This window comes from Pipra filicauda, unplaced genomic scaffold, assembly GCF_003945595.2.
Source record: "Pipra filicauda isolate LSUMZ 115617 unplaced genomic scaffold, ASM394559v2 scaffold16_size7369187_pilon, whole genome shotgun sequence".
Taxonomy (NCBI): Eukaryota; Metazoa; Chordata; class Aves; order Passeriformes; family Pipridae; genus Pipra; species Pipra filicauda.
The window spans coordinates 6,014,758-6,028,492 of record NW_024104207.1 but is presented as its reverse complement, the minus strand read 5'-3'; the positions used below and the strand labels follow the sequence as shown (position 1 = coordinate 6,028,492).

The 13,735-nt window shown below is 52.6% G+C and overlaps 1 protein-coding gene across 5 annotated transcripts in view; it reads right to left on the bottom strand.

Moving 5' to 3' along the window:
• The window catches only part of GTF2IRD1 (GTF2I repeat domain containing 1), a 72,281-nt gene extending 68,081 nt beyond the window's left edge, over positions 1-4,200 (bottom strand). For 3 of the 5 annotated variants that reach the window (XM_027749955.2, XM_027749957.2, XM_027749958.2), the window contains exon 1: positions 3,929-4,199. The gene's annotated coding sequence lies outside the window, so the exon portion shown is untranslated. Of the gene's footprint in view, positions 1-3,928 lie in introns of all 5 variants that reach the window. The other 2 variants (XM_027749959.2, XM_027749960.2) reach the window with 1 other exon arrangement.
• Between the last annotated feature and the right edge of the window lie 9,535 nt (positions 4,201-13,735).

Genomic DNA, 13,735 nt, shown 5'->3' with positions numbered 1-13,735 from the left:
GGCGTTTGGCAGCAACTCCTGAACCAGGATGGGACACAGTGTGTTCCCACACCAGCCAATGCCCTAGCTGCTTTGGGGGGGTCTCTCTGGCAGCAAACCCCCATCCCAGCCCACTGCTCCATCACTCTAGGGGCACCACACAGCAGGGCCAAGCACCCACCTGGACCCACTTCACATTTTTCTCTCTGGTCTGAAGCAAATTCAACAAAGGAGGCTGTACCAAGAAACGAAGCATCAAAACAGTGAGCCAGAAACCCCCAAACTCCCAATCCCCAAAGTCCAACAGACACCACCGTCCAGCTCCGAGCCTCCTGCAGCTCTTGACTTCTTTTTAAAGACAGTGCTTCAAGAGATGTAAATAGAAAAGGCTACCATAGGGCAGAGCAAGGTCCTGGGAAGCCTCGCTCCAGTTTGCAAAGAGCTGCCACCTCACTGGCGAACCTCCATCTGGGGCTGCTCTATGCCCCCAGCCCCGCTGCTCTGGCCAGCATCCACATGGACACTGGAGACTCTTCTCTACAGCTTCCAGCTGGGCTCTTCCCAATAAATGAACCAATAAATACATATTTAGCTCCTGGATAGCTATCTCCATCTCAGAAGGGGCACTCAGTAGGTCCTTTCCTCTCCTCCTCCCTGTCCTCAAGGAGGCTTCTGGTGGTGGTAAACCCAGCCCAGATGCCTTCAGCATCTGCCTCTACTCCCCCCAAACCGCTGAAGAAGGTTTGTCATTGCCAGCAAGGCGTAACACAAGGCAGATGTGGTTGAAGGGCCAGAAGTAAAGCAAGGACACCAACATAGCCCCTCACCCACTCAGCATCCCCTTCCTCAAACCATCACCCACCACCAAGCCCAATCATCCTGGAGCAGCAGTACTGAACCACCAGCACGTCCACCCACCACTGGCACCTGCAAATGGATGCTGATGGCACCCCTGCCCTCAGCCAGCACTGAGTCCTGCACCCACCCCAGGGGTTAGCCTTGCAGCGAGCAGCTGGCCAGTCCCTCTGCACTCCTCCAGACTGCCTGCTGGGGTGCAGTCACTGAAATTACCAAAGGAAGTATAGAGGATTGATAGTTGCCAAAAAAAAATCTGAGCTATTTCCTGTGGGAGCAGCAGATGGGAATCCCCTGTTAACTCCAGCAGCAAGAGGTCATGTGCTTTGACCTGAGACTTTTTTTTCTCCTTCCTTTAAGCAGAGCATCACTTTAGTCATATGTGATGCACATCATGTTGGACAGCCAGACCTGTGCCCTCTGCGCTGGCCTCAAAGCCCACCTTCCTTGTCACCTCCTGCCCCACGCAAGGATGTGCCAGGCTCCCATGACAGTACCAGCCTGCCAGCAAGGGCACTGTGTCTCTCACTTGGGCTGGTAGAGCCAGGTTGATAAACATGTCCCTGAGCAGATTCCTGCTTTCCTGTCCCAACTTCTCATTAGCAAATCTGAATGAGCAGCAACCAGTGGCAACACCAGCCGCTCCTGCAGAGGATGGAAAGCCCTCTCAGGAGGGACAGCAGAAGCAAGCAGCAGTGGCCATCAGAGCATATTTCTAGTGTCACTTCTCCACTACTGCAAGCACCCTGTGAGGGCAGCTGCCTGAACTTTTCTTCTGCCTGCATAGTGGTGACACATCCAAAGAAGGGCTCGGCCCAAAATGTGGCCTTGGAGAGGTGACACCAGCTCAGAGAGCCACGGTGCATGAGAAAACCAGTGGCATAGCCCCAAGGAAGGGCACCCTGTCCATTGGTGGTCACTTGGAGTCTGGCTCTGCGGGGCTGAAGGGAGAGGAGCAGGGAATCTGCGGGTGGTCACAGAGCCACACTGCCCTGACACGGCAACCCTGACATCGCTCCGATGGCAGCATGTGCTGCTGTGCCGGGGCTTGCTGCTCCGGCTGCGGCACTAGGACATGGCCTTTAGCACCCCAGCCACTAAGCTGCTGGCAGGGTCAGGTCCCCATAAAGCTTTCTCATTTCAGAGCAAGTGCTGCAGCAGTTTCCACAGGAGGGGATTCTGTGGGTTCAGATGGGCAACAACTGACTTACTGAGTCTGCCTGCGCTCTTGGGGACAGGAAACAAGGGATCCTGTGGAATTAAAGGTGCTCGCATCCACAGGATTATTCCCCAGCTGCAGCACTTCCAGCAGCTCCTTAAGTAAGAGCAGCGTGAAGAGCATACACCCTGAAGCCGAGGGCTCCCGTCATGCAAGGCTCCATGCTGATGTCCCCAGGCGGTTCTGATGTCTGGAACTCACACACTGACAGGTGACGGACGGATGCAGCAGTAGGCAGGTGACCCACCCCAAAATGCCCGCGGCACCCACCCCGTGGTGCTCACTGGCACCATCGCCTCCCGAAGTGCTCTTGCCTGGCTGTGCCTGGCGCTCACCACAAACACCCAGGATTACCTGCCGGGTCCAAACTTGCTCCTGCACAAGATGCATTAATAGGATCACTCCAATTTACAGCTTATCCCAGATAAACCCACTGCCAGCCCCATGCACTGGAAAGACAAGGGCGCCCGATCCCCAGGGAGCGACTTTCTCCTCATCACGGTCATCCTCTGGCACTGAGAATCTTCCACTTGCCTAGGAGAGGATGTCTATCCCTCCAGCCCATGGGCCACGGTGCCAAGGCCGGTAACCAGCCCAGCCAAAGCCCCAAGCGCTTTGTCAGCTCAATGCCGTTTTTCTATTTCCAGCAGTGCTGCCACTGATCCCTGTGGTGTCGGAGAGGAGGCAAGCTCTGGCAGAGCCCTGCTTCTAGCTCCCCTTCCTGCCTGGCACCATTGGACACAGCCAGGGCAGGTGGTGGCCCCGGAGCTGCCTTCAGGATGTGGGACACCATTGGCACCGAGGGCCAGCCAGACATCCCCTGTCCAATTGCCTCAGCAGCCCCCCCAGCCCTATTGTTCCCTGCATCCCCCCCTGCAGCACTATTGCCCTCAACCCCTAACACCCTCCCAAACTTATTGGCATCTCCCCAACAGCCCCCATGGATCCCACCAACCCCAAGCCGCATCATCACCCTCAGCATTCCCCCCATCAGCCCTAATGACCCTCAGCCCCAGTGAGCTCCAGATTATCCTTAGCATCTCCACCAAGCCCTACAGCTCCTCAGTATTCCTCCCAGCCCTAATAGCCCCAGCATCCCTGCCAAGCCCTATTGCCCTGCAGCATCCCCCAACACTATCAGCCCCCAGTATCCCTATTGCCTCCCTGCCCACTCCCACACTGATGAGCCTGGCATTCCCTCCACAGCATCCCCCCAGCACCAATGAGCTCAGCATCCAGGCCAGCAACCACACTACTCCCCTACATCCCAACCCTTGATGCCCCGCAGATCCCCACAGCCCTAACACCCCCCAGCAGCCCTAATGTCTGCCTGCATCCCCCAGACCTATCATCTCCCCAGAAGCCCTACTGCCCCCTGCATTCCCCAGCACTGTCACCCCCAGCATACCCCAGCCCTAAAGAGTCCAGCATGACCTCCCACCCTACTGTCCCCCTGCACCCCGCATCCCTATCATTCCCCCAGCAACCCACTGCCCACCCCATGCCTTGATATCCTTTTGTACCCCCGTAGCCCGATCACGCCCCAACAGTCCTGTTGCCCCTCTGCATCCTCCAGCCCTCTCGCCCCAGCCCTAATGTCCTGCTGCATCCCTCAGCACTATCTTCCCTCAGGACCCCTAATGCTCCCCTGCATCCCCCCAGCCCTAACAACTCCAATCATCCCCTGAGCCTTGATGCCCCCCCTGCATCCCCGAGACCTATCCTCCCCCAGCATCCCCCCAGCCCTAATATCCCCCTGCACCCCATCGCACCAACAACCCCCACATCCCTCCCGCCGCTGCCCCCCCCCCAGAGTCGTGACTGGGGGTGGAAGGGAGCCGTGACGAAGGGATGGGGGGCAAAACTTTTTCTTACCGCGGGCGGCTGGGGCGCGGCGCTGCTGCCTCCCCCGGCGAGGCTGCGCGGGAGCGGCGGGGGCGGACGGGCGGGGGCCGGGATGGAGCCGCCTCCCGCCGCCTCCCGCCGCTTCCCGGGCGGAGCCGGTATAACCCGATGGGGGCCTAAAGGAATGAAAAAAAACCCGGGGGGGTGGTTTGGGTTTTTTTTTCCCCCACTTCAAATCGGGCAGGGAACGCAGCTCTTTGTTCTGTAATCCCAGTAAAAGTGCCAGCCATTCGCCCCGCCGCTAATCCCAGCCCCGCGCAACGGCCGCATCCATTGGCTGCCATTTACACACGGGATTAACCAGCCCGAAAACCGGGAGGGGGGGTTTAGGAAGGCGGGGACGAGCTCTGGGAAGTCCTTTAACGCTGCGCTGGGGACGCGCCGGGGACGTCCCCGGCGCGGCTGGTTTTGGGGTGCAATGGGGACGTGTCGCCACCTGTTGGTGCTGGCACGGCTGGGTTTGGCTCAGTTTGACATGGTATTGTGTGGGTTGTCACGGCTTGATCCGGCGGGACGTGGAATGGCATAGAATCATAGCATCAGAGATTCACAGAATATGCTGAGTAGGAAGGGACCCACAAGGATCATCGAGTCCAACTCCTTGCCCTGCACAGGATCATCCCCAAGAGTCACACCATGTGCCCGAGAGAATCGTCCAAACGTGTCCTGAACTCTGTCAGGCTTGGTGCTGAGACCACTTCTCTGGGGAGCTTGTTCCAGTGCCCGACAATCTTTTTCTAATATCCAACCTAAATCTCCCCTGACACAACTTCCAACCATTCCCTCAGGTCATCACAGAGAAGAGGTCAATGCCTGGCCCTCCTCTTCCCCTCCCGAGGAAGTTGAAACTGTCATGAGGTCTCCCCTCAGTCTTCTTCAGCTGAACACACCAAGTGCCCTCAGCCGCTCCTCAACATGGTTTCCCCTCAAGGCCCTTCACCATCTTTGTTGCCTCCTTTGGATGCTCTCTCATGGCTTAATATCTTTCTTATATTGTGGTGACCAAAACTGCACATAATATTCAAGCTGAGGCTGCCCCAGGTCAGAGCAGAGCAGGACAATCCCCTCCCTGGCCTGCCTGGCGATGCTGAGCCTGATGCCCCTCAGGACATGGTTGGCCCTCCTGGCTGCCAGGGCGCTGCTGGCTCATGTATGACTTGCCATCAACCAGGACCACCAAGTCCCTTTCCTGGCACTGCTTTCCAGCATCTCATTCCCCACTCTGTTCGTACATCCGGGGTTGCTCCATTCTGGGTGCAGAATCTGGCACTTCCCCTTCTTGAACTTCATACGGCTGTTGACTGTCAAGATGTCTCTGCAGGGCCTCGCAGCCTTCAAGGGAGTCAGCAGCTCCTCCCAGTATTGGGTCATCTGCAAACTTGCTCAGTGTCCCTTACAGTCCTGCATCCAAGTCATTTATGAAGATGTTGAAGGGCATAGGGCCTAAGATGGAGCCCTGTGGAATCCCACTAGTGACAGGTCACCAGTCTGATGTTACCCCATTCACTGTCACCCTCTGTGCCCTATCCGTGAGCCAACTGCTCACCCCCCACATGATGTGTTTATTCAGCTGTGAGCTGGACAGTTTATTCAGAAGATCTGGTGAGAGGCAGGATCGAAGGCTTCACTGAAATCCAAAAGAATTACATCAATTGGCTTTCCTTGATCAGCCGGGTGGGTTACCTTGTCATAGAAGGAAATTAGGTTTCACAAGGAGGACTTTCTCTCCTGAAGCTGTGCTGGCTGTGACCAATGACTGTGTTGTCTTTAAGATGTTTTTCAATTTTTCCAAAAATAATCCTCTCCATAACTTTACCAGGCACTGAAATGACAGTGACGGGCCTGTAGTTTCCAGGGTCCTCCTTCTTGCCTTTCTTGAAAATTGGGACAGCGTTCACCAACTCCCAGTCAGCTGGGAGCTCCCCAGATTCCCAAGACCGCTCAAAACTCATCGAGCGAGGTTTTGTGATGACATCAGCACCTCTTTGAGGAATCTTGGATGAAATCCATCGGGGCCCATAGATTTTTGTTGGTTTAGGTTGGAATGGACCTCAAAGACCGTCTCATTCCAAACCCCCTGCCATGGGCAGGGACACCTTCCACTCCAAGCCCCGTCCAACCTGGCCTTGAATACTTACTTCCAGGGATGGGGCAGCCACAGCTTCTCTGACCGACATGTGCTAGTGCCTCATCACCCTCATAGGGAAAAATTCCCTCCTAACATCTAATCTAAACCTGCCTTCTGTCGTGTGAAACTGTTCCCCCTTGTCCTGTCACTCCATGTCTTTGTCCAAAGTCCCTCTCCAGCTCTCTTGAAGCTCCTTTAAGCTCTGGAAGGGGCTCTAAGGTCTCCCCAGAGCCTTCTCTTTTCCAGGCTGAAGAACCCCAGCTCTCTCAGCCTGTCTCCGAAGCAGAAGTGTTCCAGAGGCACAGCACAGCTCAGGTCAGCACAGTCTGTCCCTGCACACCTCGGCATGGCAGAGCATGGCTTTGTACAGTCTTGCTCCACATAGTTGAGCTCAGTATGGCTTAAGTCAGCATGGCTCAGCACAGCATGGCACAACCTGGCTCTGTATGGCACAATTTGGCATGGCATGACACAGCTCGGCCAGTCCCAGCCCTGTCTGGTGGCACAGGGGCGGGGCGAGGCCACATTTGTCAGCTGGGAAAACAACCCACCAGGAGGAAGCATCCCATGCTGCATGTTATCAAGTGGAAAATTAAAATGAATCAAAAACAATTAAAAACAACTTGACAGTATTTTAACCTCCAAAGTTTCGGAAATGCTGACAGCTTTCCCTGGAAGCATGCATTAGGCAGCTGCTCCATTAGCTGCATTTTGGGTTAAATAAGTGATGATTTATTACTACTCCAGGACCATGGGAGAAGAAAACATTTTAGGAGGAAACACATTTTTTTCAGTTTCTGGAGGAGAAGGAAAGTGGGGTTTTGTGCTGTCGAGCAACACACAAACATCCAGCACCCGCTCTTGCTAGGGCTCTCCACACACTGCCCGCCCAAACCTGTGGCCCCTGAGTGGGGAAATATGTATGATTTATAAAAAGAGGGGAAAAAAATGTGTATTTTCATGCAACATCCCTGTGCTGTGGCTGCACATGTCCCCTGCTCTGTGCCCTCAGGGCACTTGTGGCCCCACACTGCTTGTCACAGCAGGCAGAGGTTTGGGCAGTGCTGTGATTGCCAGGAGGGCTATGTCCCTGTGGTGCTGGTGGCAGCATGGAAAGGTTTGGGCATCGTGGGGCTCCTGCCTACAGCCATGCTTGACTCAGGCTCATGCTCATCATTTTTCTGTGGGATGTGCCCCATGCTCCCGCCCCATGGGGTATTGGGGGGTGCCAGCAGCCCCAAGGGAACATTTATGGAACAATCAAAGGACCATGATGTTGTCAGTATTGTCCCCCAGGATGTGTTCAGTTCTCCACTGCTGTAAATAGGCCTCAGGCAACACTTCTCAGAGCCCTCAGAAGGACACTGGCCCTTGGAGAGGACTTTGGCAAAGAGGGAGTACAAGGTTCTTTGGCCAAAGACAAGCAGCTGGCTCTCTCCAACAGCCCAGGGATGTCTCCTGCCCTTTGCCTTCTTCCAGCAGAGCCCCCAAGACCTGCTCACAAGGCTAGGACCCCCATGATGAGCCTTGGAGTATGAGTCTGTGACAGCTGGCTTTGGGGTCCTGTTTTGCTCCTCACTATTGGAGACCATGTCTCCAAAATGAGGTTGGAGACCTGTGGGTGCCACCTTGGCTCACCAGTGCATGAACAGGGAGCTCAGCCCCTGCAGCCAGTAGGAGCTCCCAACAGAGCCTTTGCTTGAGGTGCTGTCCCCAAGTAGGGCTGTGAGTGCTTGGGACAAAATAATCCTGAAATTTGGAGAAGAAACCTGGAAAGATGGTGGGGAGGAGAGCAGGGCCGCTTGAGGAGATCTCCTGGGGCTGTTGCCAGCTGGGGCTGTGGACTTCAGGAGGGAAGTGGACCATCTGGGGGGACTCCAGCTGTTCTGCAGATGTTCCACTGGAACTGAATCCACACAGGTGAGCTCAACCCCCCTGAGCCCCCGCCTCTGGGGATGCTCATGGTGATGAAAAGGACGCCTGGTCCAGCCGGGGGACAGATGCGATGGCTCAAATGTGCTCTTGCAATTCTCCCATCTAGGCAGGAACCCACCACAACAGGGTAAAAGTGAGGGCAGGATATTTTATTGGGGACTGAAAGAATGAGCCACATTAACACATCCAGTATGAAAGGGATAGTTTAATCTGCTCTATCTCAATAGAGATTTATTCAGCAATAAAGAAGTTCCTTGTCACAGCACCGACAAAAAAAAAAAAAAGGCAACATTGCCAGAAAACAATTCTATCTGCAGAGAGATGTCTTTTTTTTTTTTTTTTTTAATAATTTGCTAATTAGTGACTGCTGGGCATCACAAGGATCGTTGTTTTCTCTGATATGCTGATTTCTTCTGTCTCAGTGGAATTGGAGATCACAAAAATAAAATAAAAAAAAGAAAAGCTGCTTCTTCAGAAGAGGAAACAGGGAAAAAGTTTTAGTAAGGTCAGGAGAAATTTAGTTGAAAGAATGAGTTTATTTCTTCTTTCCTGAAGGGGTATTGTGTTCTTTTGCTAAGCAAATTGCTGGTTAAAGAGACCAAGGCAAAACAAAATGGTTTTTAAATTATAGATCACAGAGCAGGATGTTCCTGGAAGCCCTCCCCCCCAACTCACATTCTCAGGCAGGTCTCCAGTGAGCAGTGTGGCCACAGGGCCATCCTCTCTCCAGTCCCTGACCACTGGGGCTCAGTGATGGCTCACAGTGACTATTTGCTCTGCCAACGTGCACCTCACACACCTCACTGGCCACCAACTACCAGCAGCCCTGCTGTCCTTTCAACCTGCACTGTTCAAAGGGTTTGCCCTGGTGCAACAGCTAAAAATCTTTTCAAACTCTCTTGTGGTCCATTGAATTTTTTCCATCCCATGGAGAGCTGGTGAAATGCTCCTGAACTGGAGCCTCTGAAGCGTGTACTGGAGGGCAGAGCAGGCAGATTTCCATGTTCTGCCTCTCCCATCGTTCCCACCTCCATGTCACCAAGAGGAAAGGCCCTTTCCTAAGCTGATGTCACTGGGCCTAGTTTTGGCTTATCAATGCAGGGGATGGAAAATCCTACGCACACCCACACAGGGACCAGCAGCATCCCAGGGGGAAGCTGAAAACCCAGCCTTTGGTCCCGAGATCCCCTCTGCAGACTTCAGGCATCCCAAATGGACAGAGAAGGCCCCATCCATGGAAATCTCACTCCGTGGGGTGGGGAGGCAGGCCTCAGGGTTATCCCTGCACCACGTTTTGGCTGAGATCGTCACCTTCTCCTGATGGCAAGGGGCTGTGGGGGTGCCCGCTTGAGCCCTGCCCAAGGTCAGGCTGTTATTCATCCATTTTTAATCAAACCCACAGCTGAGGTTACAGCCACAGCCTTTGAAATTGCTGCAGAATTTTGCAGTGAGGCTTCAGCTTTGCCCGTTGCTTCTTTTGGCCCTTGATTGCATCCCCCCAACGCTCTGCCCAACTAAGCCATCCCCACTGGAGGCCCCAAACCCTTGCCACCCCCCTGGTCCCGTGCCAGGAATTAACTAAGAGCATGAGTTCTCTGCAGGCCTGGGGTCTTGGTGCCAGTACCCCCATGGCACTGCTGGCCTGTGCCCCCTCAGTGCTGGTTGGGACACCCACCCCCTCATGCCCTTCCAGTGCCAACACCAAGGGCAGAAAGCATTGACATTCCCGCTGGGTCTGTGCAGTGCAAAACTAAACTTAACAGCGTTATCCGCTGATCTGGTAATTAATACCCTGGATGCTTTTTATTGGAATGAGCGAGGGCAAGGACGTGCTGGGGGTTTTAATCAAGGGCCGGGCTGGAGAGGTGCTTTCCCCTGGTTTCCCTGGAAGGGGCTGTGCTGGGCAGAGGCTTGGAGTCTGGTCTGCGTGGGGTGTCTAGTGCCTCATGTTAAGTGCTCCTGGAGTGATCCCAGCCCTGCACCCACCATACGAGCCCATACATCTGTTCTACCTGCTCATCTAATCTAACATCTAATTCCACACCACACCCCACTGGGGTCTTTTCTTATGTGAGTTGCTTTCAAGATCTTTAAATATTAGGCACAAAGTGTTTGCCCAGGCTTTCACTGCACTCCACTCGGCAGCACCCATTAGGGCAGGGAGCAGGCAAGAACTCTGCTCAGCAGCACCAGGGATGCCAGGGCCATTTTGCTCCAAAACTGCTGTATCTATAGTTGATCCTGCTGCTATTTTTGATACAGATGCCTTATTGAGATTCAAATGAATGTTTCAAATCCTCACTCCTTTGCATAATTCTTTTTAATTAACACTTCAAAGGTTTGAACACAAGATCCATACTATTTCCCTGACGAAGTTGACTAAACCTCCTTTCCCCCAAAGCTCCCCTGCCACATTTCTGAGGGCTAAAGCTGGTTCTGGGGCTGTCCTCTGTGTCCCCTCTGCAGGGGGGTGATGGTGTTTGGGATCAGGCTCTGCAGAAACGGGAGCTAAGGGAGGATAGGGTGTCCATGGCTGCAGTGGCTGCCATCACGCACCCCTGCAAACAGCTTGGCACATACCGCGCAGCCGAACAGCCTGAGCTTGGCACAGAAATCATGGTGTTTGAAGTGAAAATGGTCAAGGCCACTACTCTGTCATCCCTTGCCCCAGCGCCAGCTGCTGCTCTAACAAACACATTGTTCCCCCCATGTCAAACAAAACCTCCCCCAAAGGAGCATCACATCTCCCGGGTCATGTTTCGCTCACATTTCCAACCTTCCTGGCACCCAAAAGACTCAGAGGCACCTTTCTTCTTTCTGAAATTGTACTTTTAAAATAAAAACTGTAGTTGTCACACAATTGCATTCACTAGGAAGAGCTGGAGCTTTACCTCAGCTATCCCAAGAGCTGGGAATGATAAAAGGCCCCAAGGATGTAACAGAAGCAGCCCAGGTCCCCATCCCACTCCCCCCCCTCCCCCCCCATTTCCCTAGCCCCAGGGTCTCCCTGTCTTCAGTGGAAGTATCCTTAGTTTTTGGGACTGAAACTTGTAAGAGCAATGTGGTACAACATATGGGGAAATAAGCCTCAGCTTTAATTCATGCAAGTAAAGACATTATTAGACACTACAAAATTATATAATTAGTAGGATTTAATAAGATACTGTCCCAGTCATGCAAAAGAAGTGGACCTTTTGTTCAACTACAAAAGACATTAATTTGCAAATACTTTTAATATTCTTTTTTTGTTATTTAGACTGATTTTTTGAAAGTTTCCAATAAAATAAGAAATCTGGACTAAGCATTCCAGTTGCATGTCCAAGTGCAGGAATCCAGCTTTCATGTTCCTCTTGATAACATTTTTTTTAGAGCCTTGACTGCATCAAATTAAATTCTGATTATCCTGATAGTGCAATACAGCTTCCAAATGTATTCAGGTGACTTTTTGTTCTGGAAGGAAATTAGCTATTTTGACAAGGATGCTTGTTAGGCAGGAAAGAAATGGGGAGGAAACAGCCCCGCCATGGAAGCAGCACATTCCCAGCCCTGAGTTCAACCCCAGGGCTACCGGGCTGTGGTGGCCCAGCAAGCCAGGTCACTGGCATTGGGACTGTAGCAGGGAGAGGGGACACAGGCAGACTTTGCAAAAGCCAAATTACACCTTTGGTGGCTCACAGGTCTCCCAGTACCAGAGACCTGGATCATTTGTCCCCTCCAGATGGGACATCCCAAAGGGACAACCCTTGGCTGGCAGGTCCTCAGAGCATGGACCATGGGTGGCCACAGGATATGCTGTTAGAGCAGAGCATATACATCCATGCAGAGATATCATCTCTACATGCAGAGAGGCCACTTCATGTCTCATCCCTACCTCAGTCTTGGTTTAAACTCAGCCCTGAATCGCTGGTCCTGCTGTGGGCCCAGACACAGTATCCCAGGGGGATGAGGTCCCTAACACAGATGGGGAAGGACATCCCACCCATATGAGCAACATGTGATGCCCAAGGAGCAGGTTGGGACCCCCATGCCATCCTCACCCTCTTAATTTCCATGCAGTAGTGCTGCTCCCTGCCCCAGGTTCCACTCCATGGCTGGATGTTAGGATGAAAATAAAGTGCAAATATTATTGTTGGCAGAGATTACCAGCTCCCCACTGTGATTTAGGCATCTTTAAACTTCATGTTTTATTAATCCTCACCATAAAATTAGTGGCATCGAAACGTGATGTCTGCAAACAAAGGCATGAGCTGCAGTGTCATGTCTGTGGGATACAGGGGCTTGGGCACTTGATTGTAAATATGCATGTTAAGGAATTACACAGTGGGACTACACAAAAGATGGAGCTGGAGTCACCTGCCCTGAGCAGGGATGTGGTTCTCATGGTCTTTGTCTCCTTCCCCTGCATAGCTCGGGAAGGGTTGGTTCAACAGAAAACTCACTGTTTTCTTCCAGCTTTACTAGATAAAGCATCATCCTCAAAACCTGTCTTTTCCCAGTAAGTTTTCCTCCAGGAGTCTTGGCTTCAAAAGGGGACTTTCTTGGTGAACTGGCAGCTGCTATGGGGACAGCTCAACAGCTGCCACTAGAGTTGTCTTCGTGCTCGACAGCCAAGATGGAGCAGAGGGTCGCAAACCTTCTTGAAGCCACTGCCAGGGCTGAGCAGTGAGAGATGCATCTGCCTAAATTAAGGTGCAAACGAGACCAAGTGCCCAAGTATAATACTACACATTTTATTTAACAATAGATGTGAGGTAGAGAGAAAGAAATAGAAAAGAGAGAGGAGAGAGAGAGAGATCAAGTAGAAGACAGTCACCACCTGTGTATCCAACAGTGTCCTGTTGGTCCTTCTTCACCTTGGGCTTCTCGGTGGGAGGGGTGTCCCAGAGTCATTCTTCTGGGTATACAGTCCAAGTTCCAGATATCCATGGGGTGCTTGTAGAGGCTGTGGTGACTTGGGGTGATATGTGTGTGAGCAGTTGCTTCCTTTACCACAGTTTGCCACAGTGGGAATTTTTGTATAGATGCATTAACCAGGATGTGCTGACCAGATCTTGCCTCTGCTAGGCCTGGAATTAGCACCTTTCTGTTGCAAATTCCTCTCTTCTGTGCTTATCTGAAGTTCCCACTATGGTGGCTTATCTTGTGGCAACTTCCTTCTGCGGCCTTGACAGTGTTTGAGACAGGCCACAGGGCTCTTTAAGTCCTTACAAGCTGTGACAGTAGGATCACACACAGGAGCCACTGCCAGCTCCCCACGCCAGCACTGGGAGAGGATCCCACCCTCCAGCACTGCCCAGCTGTGTTGCCTTAGGACCTGAGGTGAATGAGGAGCAGCTACCTACAAAAGCCGAGAGTGGGGAAATAACACCTTCATCAACTCCCTGCCCCACACCAGCCCTGGGTTGAGCCCTCATGAACCTTCTGTGGCTGAAGATTTCTTCCACACAAACTTCAAATGAATTATTCTTCTTCCAGCTACTGGAGGACAGTGAAGCCCACAGCAGCAGCTGGTGCCATCAGCACCCGCTGTAGAAATAAGCCACACAGAACCCCAGGGACTAGCTGTTCTTGCACAGCTATTTTAGATACCAAGACCCTATACAGGGCCAGGGAACTGCTGAATAAACAGAAAGTCTCCAGCTACTTATTCTTGACAGCAACCTTTGCCCACCTTGAAAGAAGAAAATAGGAGAATATCATGGATGACACTGTGC